General features: G+C 48.1%; 1 protein-coding gene across 1 annotated transcript in view; it reads left to right on the top strand.

Annotated features, from left to right (window-relative positions):
- The first annotated feature begins 597 nt into the window (after positions 1–597).
- Positions 598–18,213, top strand: part of LOC143804985 (uncharacterized) — a 33,367-nt gene continuing 15,751 nt past the window's right edge. Inside the window, exon 1 of the mRNA XM_077283667.1 lies at positions 598–752. The gene's annotated coding sequence lies outside the window, so the exon portion shown is untranslated. The remainder of the gene's footprint in view (positions 753–18,213) is intronic.

Genomic DNA, 18,213 nt, shown 5'->3' with positions numbered 1-18,213 from the left:
TTGGCACACGGAGACACGGTCCGCAAAAAATCAATGACATCTGCACAGATGCATTGATTTTTATGTGTCTACGTGTGTCAGTGTCTCCGGTACGTGAGGAAACTGTCACCTCACGTATCGGAGCCACTGACGTGTGAAACCGGCCTTATTATCACTTTTGGACTTTGAGGGTCTCTTCTACATACTCAGCCCCATCAACGGAAATCAATTTTGATGCAATACCAGGCACAACCCAAGTACACAAGTGGTGCTATTTCTGTCCCCCCCCAAAAAAAAAATAAATAAAAATAAAATAATAATCTGACTTTTTTTTCTAGACTCGGCCACACACAAACATATAAATGAAATAGTCATATTTAAAAGCTACTTTGGAATTTCATTTTTTTTAAAACCATTGGGATTAACGATGAAAGGAATTTATTCATCCTTTTCCAAAGAAAAGAAAGAATGAAAGGAAGATAATTTCTATTGATATGACACTAAATGTTCTCTGCGCACCTGTCAGGATGAGAGCGGATATTCATTGGACGCTCCAGTGGTTGGATAAAGCATGAATGACGGACGATGTGATGTACATTGATTATTTCCCTCCCATCATGCATTTCTAGTCTGAATAAAACATTTCTGTTTGGTGAGCTCAGCTGGTCTATTATAGAGCGTTCAGCTAGTGAGTCGGATCACTGCGGAGGAGCGAGAGAGGAGAGAAGGAGCTTCTATAGGACGAGCAGAGGCGGCAACGAGCAGCAGACAAGGTACCGTATCTCCCAAATGATAACATATATTATTAGGACATTGACCGAAATATACGTCGCTACAGAAGGGTTTTATGATCCTACATTCCGGATCCAGCGCCGTCCTTGGCACTGATACGCCGCTTTGCACCGAACCATCGCACGCTTGTGTGACGCCGGGCGTGACGCTCTATTTTAATGAATCGTCACAGAAAATGACATTCGGATGGCGTCAGCCGACTATCGGAAAATGATCTTATATAATTAATGATAAAATGTGCAGTTTAGTAAATGTGGGATACGTTTTACATTAATTAATCACTTTTTAATATACTTTGTGTCTCAATTCATCTGCATTTGCAAGATCTTTGATCGCTGTCAGTATTAAAAAAAAAAAAAAAAGGGAAATATACTTTCTTAAACCTTATTCAGATGTCCATTAATTTTTTCGGTGCAGGGAAAAAAAAGGAGTGTTTTTCGTCACTCTGCAGCAAGCCATTTTCATCCACTCTTGGTCCGTGTGTTAGTTTTTACCATCAGTTTTGTATTCCTTTTTCTTGTACACCCCCACAATTTTTTTTTCTCGTCCCTATAAGTAAAAAACGGACAGCACTCGCATGACACACGGATGGCATCCGACTGCTCTTAGATTTTTTTCTTATTTTTCACTGATCCATTCAAATAGGAGAGTTTGATCCACAAAGATAAAAAATGGACTTGTTTATTTTGTTTGTTTGTTTGACGGACAATTAAAAAACAACGGGCATTTGAAAGGCCCCCACAGATAGTAATGGGTGAAAGCACGGATAGGACAGGTACGTCTGATTGTGGCCTTGCTGGGTTTATACTTCTTCTGTGAATTTGCTACAAGTGAATGCAATGCCCTTGAAATCTGCAGCAGATACATCACAGAAAATCTCTCCTGCCCCAAGATCGTTCACTACACTGAGCTGGTGATGTAAATATTTATTGTTAGGTATCTAGCACCATCATATTCTGCAGCACTTTACATGAATCATCATTATCACTGTCCCCGTTGGGGCTCAGTATGTGTTTGGAGTGTGGGGAGAACCCGGAGGAAACCCACGCAAACAAGGGGAGAACATACAAACTCCTGTTGTCCTTGGTTAGGGGTGAACCCAGGACTCCAGTGCTGCAAAGCCACAGTGCTAATCACTGCATGGTGAATGTTTTCATTCACTGACAGCAAGCAGAGAGCTTTAAAATGGAAATGCATGTTATTTCCAGCAAGCACCAATATAGCTGATGCTGATTGGCTACTACTATTCATACTACAACTCCCAGCAGGCTGTTGAACTAAAATACAACTTGGGCAGCCATCCTGCTGACAGGTACAAGATGTTGTCACTTTTACTTATCGCTGTCATACTAACTTAGGATGCCCAACGTATTTATACAACCATTACATATACAACCATTATTAGGAATAATCACCAATAGATTCCCAACGCCAATTTACCCAACAAACATGGGGGAGAACAGACAAACTTCATGTAAACCCATGATCTGAACCCTGCAATGAAATAAAAAGTCCACAATGTTGTGCTGGGGAGCGGAATATATATGATTGCCCTTGTGTTGGCTCCATGCACAAGTCCCCAGAGGAATTGCGGGGAATATAACATATTATCGCTCCGTTCCAGCTGTGGCTATTAATTGTTCATTTCAACTTAACGCTTAGTAAGCAATTTCTTATCTCCAACCTTCTCTCCGCTACAGCAGTTTCACAGCCTCCTGTGTCACAATGAAAAATCTGTACACGGTCTCCCTCCTCTGGATGGGATGCAGAGGCGTAGCTAGGGTTTTGGTTCAGGGGGGACGAAACCTCGGAGTGGGCCCCTAACCAGGTAACATTGATTACAACTGGGTGACGCAGCCTAATAGTGGTGGAGAACCTCAGCAGATGACCGCGCTGTTACTGAAGATAATCTCTATATAAAGACCAACATGGATATTACCGCCATATTATTATTATTATTTATTTATATAGCACCATTAATTCCATGGTGCTGTACATGAGAAAGGGGTTACATACAGGGTTATAAATATCGTTTACAGTAATCAAGTTTACAGTGACAGACTGGTACAGAAGGGAGAGGACCCTGTCTTTGCGGACTTACATTCTATGGGATAGTGGGGAAGAGACAGAAGGTCGGAGGTGCAGCTGCTCTGGCGATGGCAAGGCGGCAGAATAGTTATTGCAGGCTGTAGGCTTTCTTGAAGAGATGGCCATATGGTCAGTGGTAGATACCAGCCCTACAGAACATATAAGAGATCACTGCACAGTTACAGATAATGACTTACCGCTGACGTTCTTTCTGATGGAATCGTTCATTTTTCCCGTCTTTTCCATCTGTCCCAGACTGACACAACTTCTTCCAGCCAGGACTCGGCTGCAGAGAAAACAACAAAGACACGTTTCACTTCTCATATTCCATCCCCATGACCATCTATTCCCAACCTGCAAAAACTCCTCATCCTGCTGATACCCCAATGCTGAGTCGCTGATGACTTATGTGCCCCTATTACTGCATCTACTGTGTGGTTCTCTTTGCCCTCTAAATTCTAAGGCACCCCTCTAGAATAAAGTAATGCTGGGTGCGAGTGCCCTAAAAAACAGTGCCCATATTTTGCCCCCAGAAAGTAATAGTGCCCTCTGTGTGCCCCTTTGATAGTCACAGTAACCGGAGTTCCCCTATAACAATAAGTGTCCACTTTACATTTAATAATGTCCCGAGTCTCCCCCCCTGTACAGCTCCCCTATACAAAGTATGATGCTCTCTTATACACAGTATAATGACCCCTCACTGTATAGTACCACCCACACAGTATACTGACACGCTAGTAGCCCCCAAACTCTTTGATGGCTCCAACACTACGATGGCCCCCTCACTGTAATCTCCACACTGTATGATGCCCCCCTAGATAGCCTCCATATAGTATAATGCACCAGATAGTCCTAAATGTAGTATAATGCACTCCCCATAAGCCTCCATATAGTATAATGCACTCCCCATAAGCCTCCATATAGTATAATGCACTCCCCATAAGACTCCATATAGCATAATGCACTCCCCATAGGCAGACTCTATAGCAAAATGCAGCACCCATAGGCAGACTCTATAGCACAAGGCAGCACCCATAGGAAAACTCTGTAGTATAAGGCAGCACTCCATAGGCAGACCCCGTAATATAAATAAGCACCCCATAGGCAGACCCTGTAGTATAAGGCAGCACCCCATAGGCAGACCTTGCAGTATAAGGCAGCATCCCATAGGCAGACCCTGTAGCATAAAGCTGCACCCTCATAGGCAGACCCTGTAGTATAAGGCAGCACCCTCATAGGCAGACCCTGTAGTATAAGGCAGCATCCCCATAGGCAGACCCTGTAGTATAAAGTAGCACCCCCATAAGCAGACCCTGTAGTATAAGGCAGCACCCCACAGGTAGACCCTGTAGTATAAGGCAGTACCCACAGGCAGACCCTGTAGTATAAGATAGCACCCCCATAGGCAGACTCTGTAGTGTAAGGCAGCACCCCTATAGACAGACCCTGTAGTATAAGACAGCACTCCCATAGGCAGACCCTGTAGTATAAGACAGCACCCCCATAGGCAGACCCTGTAGTATAAGGCAGCACCCCCATAGGCAGACCCTGTAGTATAAGGCAGCACCCCATAGGCAGACCCTGTAGTCTAAGACAGCACTCCCATAGGCAGACCCTGTAGTATAAGACAGCACCCCCATAGGCAGACCCTGTAGTATAAGGCAGCACCCCACAGGCAGACTCTATAGTATAAGACAGCACCCCCATAGGCAGACCCTGTAGTATAAGGCAGCACCCCCATAGGCAGACCCTATAGTATAAGGCAGCACCCCCATAGGCAGACCCTGTAATATAAGGCAGCACCTCATAAGCAGACCCTGTAGTATAAGGCACACCCTCATATGCAGAGCCTGTAGTATAAGGCACCACCCCCATAGGCAGACCCTGTAGTATAAGGCAGCACCCCACAGGCAGACCCTGTAGTATAAGACAGCACCCCCATAGGCAGACCCTGTAATATAAGGCAGCACCCCATAGACAGACCCTGTAGTATAAGGTAGCACCCCTATAGGCAGACCCTGTAGTTTAAGGCAGCACCCCTATAGGCAGACCCTGTAGTATAAGGCAGCACCACATAGGCAGACCCTGTAGTATAAGGCAGCACCCCTATAGGCAGACTCTTAGTATAAGGCAGCACACACCCCCACACAGGCAGACCCTGCAGTGTAAGGCAGCACACCCCACACACACTGGCAGACCCTGTAGTATAAGGCAGCCCCTATAAAAAATAAATATTCACCTCTCTTCCTCTGCTTCCTCCGCAGCTCTGAGCGCCCGCTCATCTGACAGCGGGTGCTGGTTAGTGACGCAATCGCGCCCCCTGTCAGTGTTGGCCTCGGTGACATAAGACGCTGAGAGGGGGATGATGGGAGAAGGAGCGCATCAATGTGATCAGCTGCATCGGCTAAATGCCGGTACAGCTGACCTTGCGATGATGGGCGGGGGGCCCACTGCTGGCTCCGGGGTCCCCCAGCCTGCTCAGGGGTCCCATAGCGGCCGGGCAGCAGAGCAGGGAGATCAATTCTCCCTGCTCTGCCGCAGAATGTAACTGTATCGGCGCTCTGCATGAATACTAAACAATTACATTAGCATAGCTCCGGGTGGGCCCCCTCAGAGCGCGGGGCCCTGGACGACCGCCTCCTCTGCCCCCCTGGTAACTATGCTACTGATGGGATGGAAAGCGTTGTGCACTGTATGGCGACCTAACATACAGACATGGTGCAATTCTGTGCTGTCAGCCTGGTGCCGAGTTCCACATTACATCTGTACGGTATTACACATTAGGCTATATGGAAAGCAAAAGTGTCTTCTCTGTCTTTATACATCGTTTTCCAAATTATTATGCAAATGCTATTTTTCTTTGATTTTCCTAAATGGCGGATGCAATTAGTTAGTATAATGTTCAAATCATCGACCATTTTATTGCACAAACCCCCCAATTATAACAGGAATTTTTTGCATGAAGATGATTTTGCTGCAGATGGCACAGTTCTTCTTTTGGTACCATGAAAGAAAGTGATTAGTCAGAAACTCTATATACCGTATATACCCGAGTATAAGCCAAGGCGACTAATTTCACCACAAAAAAACTGGAAAAGCTTATTGATTCGAGAATAAGTTGTGTACGCATGGCCCCCTCATCCCTATCCTGGTATGCATGGCTCCCTCATCCCCATCTTGGTATGCATGGCTCCTTATGCCCATCCTTATATGAATGGCTCCTCATCCCCATCCTGGGTATGCATGGATCCTCATCCCTATCCTGGTATGCATGGCTCCTTATCCCCATCCTTATATGAATGGCTCCTCATCCTCATCCTGGCATGCATGGCTCCTCATCCCTATCCTGGTATGCATGGCTCCTCATCCCTATCCTGGTATGCATGGCTCCCTCATCTCCATCCTGGTATGCATGGCTCCTTATCCCCATCCTTATATGAATGGCTCCTCATCCCCATCCTGGTATGCATGGCTCCTCATCCCCATCCTGGTATGCATGGCCCCCTCATCCCTACCTTGGTATGCATGGCTCCCTCATCCCTATCCTGGTATGCATGGGTCCTCATCCCTATCCTGGTGTACATGGCTCCTCATCCCTATCCTGGTATGCATGGCCCTCATCCATATCCTGGTATGCATGGCTCCTCATCCCTATCCTGGTATTCATGGCCCTCATCCATATACTGGTATGGATGGCTCCTCATCCCTATCCTGGTATGCGTGGCTCCTCATCCCCATCCTGGTATGCATGGCCCCCTCATCCCTATCCTGGTATGCATGGCTCCTCATCCCTTTAATGGTATTCATGGCTTCTCATCCCTATCCTGGTATACATGGCGCCTTATCCCTATCCTGTTATTCATGGCTCCTCATCCCTATCCTGGTATTCATGGCTCCCTCATGCCTATCCTGGTGTGAATGGCTCTTTATACCTATCCTGGTATGCATGGATCCCTCATCCCTATCCTGGTGTGCATGGCTCCTCATCCCTTTAATGGTATTCATGGCTTCTCATCCCTATCCTGGTATACATGGCTCCTAATCCCTATCCTGTTATTCATGGCTCCTCATCCCTATCCTGGTATTCATGGCTCCCTCATGCCTATCCTGGTGTGCATGGCTCTTCATCCCCATCCTGGTATGTATGGCCCCCTCATCCCTATCCTGGTATGCATGGCTCCCTCATCCCTATCCTGGTATGCATGGCTCCCTCATCCCTATCATGGTATGCATGGCTCCTCATCCATATCCTGACATGCATGGCCCCCTCATCCCTATCCTGGTATGTATGGCTCCCTCATCCCTATCCTGGTATGCATGGCTCCCTCATCCCTATCCTGGTATGCATGGCCCCCTCATCCCTATCCTGGTATGCATGGCTCCCCCATCCCTATCCTGGTCTACATAGCTCTTCATCCCAATCCTGGTATGCATGGCTCCCTCATCCATATCCTGGTATGCATGGCTCCCTCATCCCTATCCTGGTATGCATGGCTCCTCATCCCTATCCTGGTCTACATAGCTCTTCATCCCAATCCTGGTATGCATGGCTCCCTCATCCCTATTCTGGTATGCATGGCTCCTTATCCCCATCCTGGTATGCATGGCCTCCTCATCCCTATCCTGGTATGCATGGCTCCTCATCCCTATCCTGGTATGCATGGCTCCCTCATCCCCATCCTGGTATGCATGGCTCCTCATCCCTATCCTGGTGTGCATGGCTTCTCATCCTCATCCTGGTATGCATGGCTCCCTCATCCCTATCCTGGTCTGCATGGCCCCTCATCCCTATCCTGGTATGCATGGCTCCTCATCCCTATCCTGGTATGCATGGCTCCCTCATCCCAATCCTGGTATGCATGGCTCCCTCATCCCTATTCTGGTATGCATGGCTCTTCATCCCTATCCTGGTATGCATGGCTCCCTCATCCCTATTCTGGTATGCATGGCTCCTCATCCCAATCCTGGTATGCATGGCTCCCTCATCCCAATCCTGGTATGCATTGTTCCCTCATACCTATCCTGGTATGCATGGCTCTTCATTCCTATCCTGGTGTGCATGGCTTCTCATCCTCATCCTGGTATGCATGGCTCCCTCATCCCTATCCTGGTCTGCATGGCTCCTCATCCCTATCCTGGTATGCATGGCTCCCTCATCCCTATCCTGGTATGCATGGCTCCTCATCCCTATCCTGGTATGCATGGCTCCTCATTCCTATCCTGGTATGCATGGCTCCTCATCCCAATCCTGGTATGCATGGCTCCCTCAGCCCTATCCTGGTATGCATGGCTCCCTCATCCCTATCCTGGTCTACATGGCTCCTCATCCCAATCCTGGTATGCATGGCTCCCTCATCCCTATCCTGGTATGCATGGCTCCTCATCCCTATTCTGGTAAGCATGGCTCCTCATCCCTATCCTGGTATGCATGGCCCCCTCATCCCTATCTTGGTATGCATGGCCCTCATCCAAATCCTGGTATGCATGGCTTCCTCATCCTTATCCTGGTATGCATGGCTCCTCATCCGTATCCTGGTATGTATGGCTCCCTCATCCCTATCCTGGTATACATGGCTTCCTCATCCCTATCCTGGTATGCATGGCTCCTCATCCCTATCCTGGTATGCATGGCCCCCTCATCCCTATCCTGGCATGCATGGCTCCTCATCCCTATCCTGTTATGCATGGCTCCTCATCCCTATCCTGGTATGCATGGCTCCTCATCCCTATCCTGGAATGCATGGCTCCTCATCCCTATCCTGGTATATGCATGCCTCCCTCATCCCTATCCTGGTATGCATGGCCCCCTCATCCCTATCCTGGTATGCATGGCTCCTCATCCCTATCCTGGTATGCATGGCCCCTCATCCCTATCATGGTGTGCATGGCTCCCTCATCCCTATCCTGGTATTCATGGCTCCTCATCCCTATCCTGGTGTGTATGGCTCCTCATCCCCATCCTGGTATGCATGGCCTCCTCATCCCTATCCTGGTATGCATGGCCTCTTATCCCTATCCGGGTATGCATGGCTCCTCATCCCAATCCTGGTATGCATGGCTCCTTCATCCCTATCCTGGTATGCATGGCTCCCTCATCCCTATCCTGGTCTACATGGCTCCTCATCCCAATCCTGGTATGCATGGCTCCCTCATCCCTATCCTGGCATGCATGGCTCCTCATCCCTATCCTGTTATGCATGGCTCCTCATCCCTATCCTGGTATGCATGGCTCCTCATTCCTATCCTGGAATGCATGGCTCCTCATCCCTATCCTGGTATGCATGCCTCCCTCATCCCTATCCTGGTATGCATGGCCCCCTCATCCCTTTTCTTGGTATGCATGGCTCCTCATCCCTATCCTGGTATGCATGGCCCCTCATCCCTATCATGGTGTGCATGGCTCCCTCATCCCTATCCTGGTATTCATGGCTCCTCATCCCTATCCTGGTGTGTATGGCTCCTCATCCCCATCCTGGTATGCATGGCCTCCTCATCCCTATCCTGGTATGCATGGCCTCTTATCCCTATCCTGGTATGCATGGCTCCTCATCCCAATCCTGGTATGCATGGCTCCCTCATCCCTATCCTGGTATGCATGGCTCCCTCATCCCTATCCTGGTCTACATGGCTCCTCATCCCAATCCTGGTATGCATGGCTCCCTCATCCCTATCCTGGTATGCATAGCTCCTCATCCCTATTCTGGTAAGCATGGCTCCTCATCCCTATCCTGGTATGCATGGCCCCCTCATTCCTATCCTGGTATGCATGGCTCCTCATCCCTATCCTGGTATGTATGGCTCCCTCATCCCTATCCTGGTATACATGGCTTCCTCATCCCTATCCTGGTATGCATGGCTCCTCATCTGTTATGACCTGGTGGTTATGGAGCGGTACTGAGATGACCTGGTGGGTAAAACCAATCATGGACAAGCTCAGAGGAGGTGGCAGCTCCACAGACAGAAATCACTGATATGACCTAGTGATTACGAAGCAGCACTGAAATGACCTGGTGGGTAAAACAAATAATGTACAAGCTCTGAGGAGGTGGTAGCTTTACTGACCGCAATCCCTACTCCTAACACCAACACCAGAAATAGCCGTGGAGCGTTCCTATCTCTGCCTAGACGCCTCTTCACAGCCTAAGAACTAGCTACCCCTGAAGATGGAAACGGAAAACTATCTCGCCTCAGAGAAACCCCCAAAGGAAGATAACCCCCCACAAATATTGACGGTGAGTGGAGAGAGAAATGAAAACTCAGAAATGAAACTAGATTTTAGCAAAGGAGGCCAATACTATCTAAATAGACAGAGATACAAAAGGCTACTGTGTGGTCAGTATAAAAACTAAATGTCCACGCAGAGTTTACAAAAATAACCTCCACACCGACTCACGGTGTGGAGGGGCAAATCTGCGACCCCAGAACTTCCAACTAGCCGGAATATTTCATAATGACAAGCTGGACAAAAGAGACAAAACTTAAACTGAACAGAAGGTCATAAGCAGGGAAACACCCAAAAACTAGCAGAACTTATCTTAAGCTGAAATGGACTGGCCAACAGAGAACTTCCAGGAAAGAACTGAATCCACAGGAAAAACATTGACAGCTGGCATCAACTACAGCCAAAAGCCCAGTTAAATAACAAGGCCAGGGAACCGATTAGTGAAAGCAGCTGCTAAGTTCCACTCGAAACCACCAGAGGGAGCCCAAGAGCAGAACTCCCAAAAATACCATTCGTAACCACAGGATGGAGCCCAAGAACGGAATTCACAACACTCATCCCTATCCTGGTATGCATGGCCCCCTCATCCCTATCTTGGCATGCATGGCTCCTCATCCCTATCCTGGTATGCATGGCTCCTCATCCCTATCCTGGTATGCATGGCTCCTCATCCCTATCCTGGTATGCATGCCTCCCTCATCCCTATCCTGGTATGCATGGCCACCTCATCCCTATCCTGGTATGCATGGCGCTCTCATCCCTATCCTGTTATGCATGGCTCCTCATCCCTATCCTGGTATGCATGGCTCCTCATCCATATCCTGGCATGTATGGCTCCTCATCCCTATCCTGGTATGCATGTCCCCCTCATCCCTATCCTGGTATGCATGGCTCCTCATCCCTATCCTGGTATGCATGGCTCCTCATCCCTATCCTGGAATGCATGGCTCCCTCATCCCTATCCTGGTATGTATGGCTCCTCATCCCAATCCTGGTGTGCATGGCTCCCTCATCCATATCCTGGTATGCATGGCTCCCTCATCCCTATCCTGGTCTACATGGCTCCTCATCCCAATCCTGGTATGCATGGCTCCCTCATCCCTATCCTGGTATGCATGGCTCCTCATCCCTATTCTGGTAAGCATGGCTCCTCATCCCTATCTTGGTATGCATGGCCCCCTCATCCCTATCCTGGTATGTATGGCTCCCCATCCCTATCCTGGTGTGCATGGCTCCCTCATCCCTATCCTGGTATGCATGGCCCCCTCATCCCTATCCTGGTATGCATGGCTCCCTCATCCCTATCCTGGTATGCATGGCTCCCTCATCCTTATCCTGGAATGCATGGCTCCTCATCCCTATCCTGGTCTACATAGCTCTTCATCCCAATCCTGGTATGCATGGCTCCTGTTATGATCTGGTGGCCTAGGAGCAGCATGGACGAGCTCTGGAGTAGGTGGCCTCTATACTGACCGCAGACCCTGAACTTAACACCGCAACTATAAGTAGCCATGGGATGTTCCTGTCACTCCCTCGACACCTCGTCACAGCCGGAGGACTAATTACCCCTAAAGAAAGAAACATGAAAACTATCTTGCCTCAGAGAAGATCCCCAAAGGAAAGACAGCCCCCCACAAATATTGACTGTGAGAGGAGAGGGAAATTACAAACGCAGACTGAAAACAGAATTTAGCAAAGGAGGCCACGCTACCTAGAAAGAAAAGACAGGACAGAGTACTGTGCGGTCAGTATTAAAATACTACAAAAATCCACCACAGAGAATACAAAAATCTCCACACCTAACTAAAGGCATGGAGGGTAACTCTGCGACTCCAGAGCTTCCAGCTTGGCTGAATAAATCTTTACACAGACAAAGCTGGACAAGAAAAAACATAGCAATTCACTGAACTATAAAAGTCCACCGCATGTGGACTGCAAAAACAAAGCCAGGACTTATCTTTGATGATTTGGACAATCCAGCAGGAGAAACCAAGCAGAGATGTGAATCCTCCAGAAAACAATTGACAACTGGCACTCACTAAAGGGTGAAGCCAGACTAAATAGCCCCGTCCAAAGTGGAAGCACCTGATGACTGCTGTGAAGGAAAAACAGCAGCACTACCACTTATAACCACCGGAGGGAGCCCAAGAGCAGAACCCACAACAGAATTCACAACAGTACCGCCCCCTTGAGGAGGGGTCACTGAACCCTCACCAGAGCCCCCAGGCCGATCCGGACGAGCCAAATGGAAGGCACAAACCAAATCGTCAGCATGAACATCGGAGGCAACAACCCAAGAATTATCCTCCTGGCCATAACCCTTCCACTTGACAAGATACTGAAGCCTCCGTCTTGAAAAACGAGAATCCAAGATCTTCTCCACAACATACTCCAACTCCCCATCAATCAACACCGGGGCAGGAGGATCAACAGAGGGAACCACGGGCACCACATATTTCCGCAACAAAGATCTATGAAAAACATTATGGATGGAAAAAGAGGCTGGGAGGGCCAAACGAAAAGACACTGGATTGATAATCTCAGAAATCCTATAAGGACCAATAAACCGAGGCTTGAACTTCGGGGAAGAAACCTTCATAGGAACATGACGAGAAGACAACCAGACCAAATCCCCAACCCGAAGCCGGGAACCCACACGCCGACGACGGTTGGCAAAACGCTGGGCCTCCTCCTGAGACAACACCAAATTGTCCACAACATGAGCCCAAATCTGCTGCAACCTGTCAACCACAGAGTCCACCCCAGGACAATCAGAAGACTCAACCTGCCCTGAAGAAAAACGAGGATGAAACCCAGAATTACAAAAGAATGGTGAAACCAAGGTAGCAGAACTAGCCCGATTATTAAGGGCAAACTCGGCCAATGGCAAGAAAGCCACCCAATCATCCTGATCGGCAGACACAAAGCATCTCAAATAAGTTTCCAAAGTCTGGTTAGTTCGCTCGGTTTGGCCGTTTGTCTGAGGATGAAATGCGGAAGAAAAAGACAAATCAATGCCCAGCTTAGCACAAAAGGACCGCCAAAACCTAGAAACAAACTGGGAACCTCTATCGGACACAATATTCTCAGGAATGCCATGCAAACGATTCACATGCTGAAAAAACAACGGAACCAACTCAGAAGAGGAAGGCAATTTAGGCAAAGGTACCAAATGAACCATCTTAGAAAACCGGTCACAGACCACCCAGATAACAGACATCCTCTGGGAAACAGGAAGATCCGAAATAAAATCCATAGAAATATGCGTCCAAGGCCGCTCAGGGACCGGCAAAGGCAAAAGCAACCCACTGGCGCGGGAGCAGCAAGGTTTGGCCCGCGCACAAGTCCCACAGGACTGCACAAAAGAACGCACATCCCGTGACAAAGAAGGCCACCAAAAGGACCTACTAACCAAATCTCTGGTACCAAAAATCCCAGGATGGCCAGCGAACACAGAACAGTGAACCTTAGAAATCACTTTACTAGTCCATCTGTCAGGAACAAACAGTTTCCCCGCTGGACAGCGATCAGGTTTATCAGCCTGAAACTCCTGAAGAACCCGTCGCAAATCAGGGGAGATGGCAGAAAGAATCACCCCCTCCTTCAGAATACCAACCGGCTCAAGAATCCCAGGGCAATCAGGCAAAAAACTCCTAGAGAGGGCATCAGCCTTAACATTCTTAGAACCCGGAAGATACGAGACAACAAAATCAAAACGGGAGAAAAACAGGGACCATCGGGCCTGTCTAGGATTCAGCCGTTTGGCAGACTCGAGGTAAATCAGATTCTTATGATCGGTCAAGAGTCAAGACCACAATACGGTGCTTGGCCCCCTCAAGCCAATGTCGCCACTCCTCAAATGCCCACTTCATAGCCAACAACTCACGATTGCCGACATCATAATTGCGTTCCGCAGGCGAAAACTTTCGAGAAAAGAAGGCACACGGTTTCATCAAGGAACCATCAGAATTCCTCTGAGACAAAACGGCCCCTGCCCCAATCTCAGAAGCGTCAACCTCAACCTGAAAAGGAAGAGATACATCTGGCTGACGCAACACAGGGGCAGAAGTAAATCGGCGCTTATGCTTCTGAAAGGCAGAAACAGCCTCAGAGGACCAGTTAGCTACATCAGTGCCCTTCCTCGTCAGATCGGTCAGGGGTTTAATGACACTGGAGAAGTTGGCAATGAAACGGCAATAAAAATTAGCAAAGCCCAAACATTTCTGAAGGCTCTTCACGGATGTGGGCTGGATCCAATCATGAATGGCCTGAACCTTAACCGGATCCATTTCTATAGATGATGGAGAAAAAATTAAGCCCAAAAAAGAAACCTTCTGTACTCCAAAGAGGCACTTAGACCCCTTCACAAACAAGGCATTATCACGAAGGACCTGAAATACCATCCTGACTTGTTTCACATGAGACTCCCAATCATCTGAAAAAATCAAAATATCATCCAAATATACAATCATGAATTTATCAAGATAATTCCGAAAAATATCATGCATGAAGGCCTGAAACACAGATGGGGCATTAGAGAGTCCGAATGGCATCACAAGATATTCAAAATGGCCCTCGGGCGTATTAAATGCAGTTTTCCATTCGTCACCCTGCTTAATACGAACAAGATTATATGCCCCTCGAAGGTCAATCTTAGTAAACCAACTAGCCCCCTTAATCCTGGCAAACAAATCAGAAAGCAAAGGCAAAGGGTATTGGAATTTGACCGTGATCTTATTCAAGAGGCGATAATCAATACAGGGTCTCAAGGAGCCATCCTTCTTGGCAACAAAAAAAAAACCTGCTCCCAATGGAGAAGAAGATGGCCGAATATGCCCCTTCTCCAAAGACTCCTTTACATAGCTCCGCATGGCGGCATGTTCAGGCACAGACAGGTTGAAAAGTCGGCCCTTAGGAAACTTACAGCCTGGAATCAAGTCAATAGCACAATCACAGTCCCTATGCGGTGGAAGGGAACTGGACTTGGGCTCATCGAAAACATCCTGGAAATCTGACAGAAACTCAGGAATTTCAGAAGAGGGGGAGGAGGAAATTGACAACAGAGGAACGTCATCATGAACCCCCTGACAACCCCAACTAGTCACAGACATAGATTTCCAATCCAACACCGGATTATGTACCTGTAACCATGGAAACCCCAGCACAATAGCATCATGCAAATTATGCAACACCAGGAAACGACAATCTTCCTGATGGGTTGGCGCCATGCACATGGTTAACTGTGTCCAAAACTGAGGTTTATTTTTAGCCAATGGTGTAGCATCAATACCCCTCAAAGGGATAGGACTCCGCAAAGGCTGTAAGGGAAAACCACAACGTCTGGCAAATTCTAAGTCCATCAAATTTAAAGCGGCGCCTGAATCCACAAATGCCATGACAGAGAATGACGATAATGAGCAGATCAGGGTCACAGATAACAGAAATTTAGGTTGTACAGTACTGATGGTAACGGAATTAGCGATTCTCTTGGCACGGTTAGGGCAATCAGAAATAACATGAGCAGAATCGCCGCAGTAAAAGCACAACCTATTCTGACGTCTGAATCCTTGGCGTTCAGCTCTAGACACAATCCTATCACACTGCATTGGCTCAGGACTCCGCTCAGAAGACAATGCCATAGTGTGCACAACTCTGCGGTCACACAAGCGCCGATCAATTTGAATGGCCAGAGACATAGAATCACTCAGACCTGCAGGCGTGGGGAAGCCCACCATAACATCTTTAACAGATTCAGAAAGACCCTTTCTGAAAATTGCCGCCAAAGCATCCTCATTCCACTTAGTAAGCACCGACCATTTTCTAAATTTCTGGCAATATGATTCTGCCGCTTCTTGACCCTGTCACAGGGCCAACAAGGTTTTCTCAGCATGATCCACAGAATTAGGTTCATCATACAATAACCCAAGCGCCTGAAAAAAGGTGTCTACATTAAGCAAGGCCGGATTCCCAGATTCCAGGGAAAATGCCCAATCCTGCGGGTCGCCACGCAACAGAGAAATGACAATTTTTACCTGCTGGATGGGATCACCAGAGGAACGGGGCTTCAGAGCAAAAAACAGTTTACAGTTATTTTTAAAGCTCAAAAATTTGGACCTGTCCCCAAAAAACAGATCGGGGGTAGGAATTCTAGGCTCTAAAACAGGAGTCTGCACGATATAATCAGAAATACCCTGTACTCTAGCAGCAAGTTGATCCACCCGAGAAGCAAGTCCCTGAACATCCATGTCAGCGCCTAACTCCTGAGCCACCCAGAGGTGAAGAGGGAAAAAAAAACACAACAGAGTACAGAAAGAAAAATGGCTCAGCACTTTCTTTCCCTTCTTTTGAGATGCGGTTAACTCATTGTTGGCCAGTTGTACTGTTATGATCTGGTGGCCTAGGAACAGCATGGACGAGCTCTGGAGTAGGTGGCCTCTATACTGACCGCAGACCCTGAACTTAGCACCGCAACTATAAGTAGCCGTGGGATGTTCCTGTCACTCCCTCGACACCTCGTCACAGCCGGAGGACTAATTACCCCTAAAGAAAGAAACAGGAAAACTATCTTGCCTCAGAGAAGATCCCCAAAGGAAAGACAGTCCCCCACAAATATTGACTGTGAGAGGAGAGGGAAATTACAAACGCAGACTGAAAACAGAATTTAGCAAAGGAGGCCACGCTACCTAGAAAGAAAAGACAGGACAGAGTACTGTGCGGTCAGTATTAAAATACTACAAAAATCCACCACAGAGAATACAAAAATCTCCACACCTAACTAAAGGCATGGAGGGTAACTCTGCGACTCCAGAACTTCTAGCTTGGCTGAATAAATCCTTACACAGACAAAGCTGGACAAGAAAAAACATAGCAATTCACTGAACTATAAAAGTCCACCGCATGTGGACTGCAAAAACAAAGCCAGGACTTATCTTTGATGATTTGGACAATCCAGCAGGAGAAACCAAGCAGAGATGTGAATCCTCCAGAAAACAATTGACAACTGGCACTCACTAAAGGGTGAAGCCAGACTAAATAGCCCCGTCCAAAGTGGAAGCACCTGATGACTGCTGTGAAGGACAAACAGCAGCACTACCACTTATAACCACCGGAGGGAGCCCAAGAGCAGAACCCACAACAGAATTCACAACAGGCTCCCTCATCCCTATCCTGGTATGCATGGCCCCTCATCCCTATCCTGGTATGCATGGCTCCTTATCCCCATCCTGGTATGCATGGCCTCCTCATCCCTATCCTGGTATGCATGGCTCCTCATCCCTATCCTGGTATGCATGGCTCCCTCATCCCCATCCTGGTATGCATGGCTCCTCATCCCTATCCTGGTTTGCATGGCTTCTCATCCTTATCCTGGTATGCATGGCTCCCTCATCCCTATCCTGGTCTGCATGGCCCCTCATCCCTATCCTGGTCTGCATGGCCCCTCATCCCTATCCTGGTATGCATGGCTCCTCATCCCTATCCTGGTATACATGGCTCCCTCATCCCTATCCTGGTCTACATGGCTCCTCATCCCAATCCTGGTATGCATGGCTCCCTCATCCCAATCCTGGTATGCATGGCTCCCTCATCCCTATTCTGGTATGCATGGCTCTTCATCCCTATCCTGGTCTACTTCGCTCCTCATCCCAATCCTGGTATGCATGGCTCCTCATCCCTATCCTGGTATGCATGGCTCCTCATCCCTATCCTGGTGTGCATGGTTCCTCATCCCAATCCTGGTATGCATGGCTCCCTCATTCCTATCCTGGTATGCATGGCTCCCTCATCCCTATCCTGGTATGCATGGCTCCTCATCTCTATTCTGGTAAGCATGGCTCCTCATCCCTATCCTGGTATGCATGGCCCCCTCATCCCTATCCTGGTATGCATGGCCTTCATCCCAATCCTGGTATGCATGGCTTCCTCATCCCTATCCTGGTATGCATGGCTCCTCATCCCTATCCTGGTATGTATGGCTCCCTCATCCCTATCCTGGTATACATGGCTTCCTCATCCCTATCCTGGTATGCATGGCTCCTCATCCCTATCCTGGTATGCATGGCCCCCTCATCCCTATTCTGGCATAAACCACCAAACCACCATAAGATAGGAAATCACCAGAGATTACCACAGCA

The sequence above is a fragment of the Ranitomeya variabilis genome, chromosome 2 (genome assembly GCF_051348905.1).
Source record: "Ranitomeya variabilis isolate aRanVar5 chromosome 2, aRanVar5.hap1, whole genome shotgun sequence".
In the NCBI taxonomy this organism is placed as follows: domain Eukaryota; kingdom Metazoa; phylum Chordata; class Amphibia; order Anura; family Dendrobatidae; genus Ranitomeya; species Ranitomeya variabilis.
Note: the sequence above shows the minus strand (reverse complement) of the source record. Positions and strands in the feature narration are given on the sequence as shown.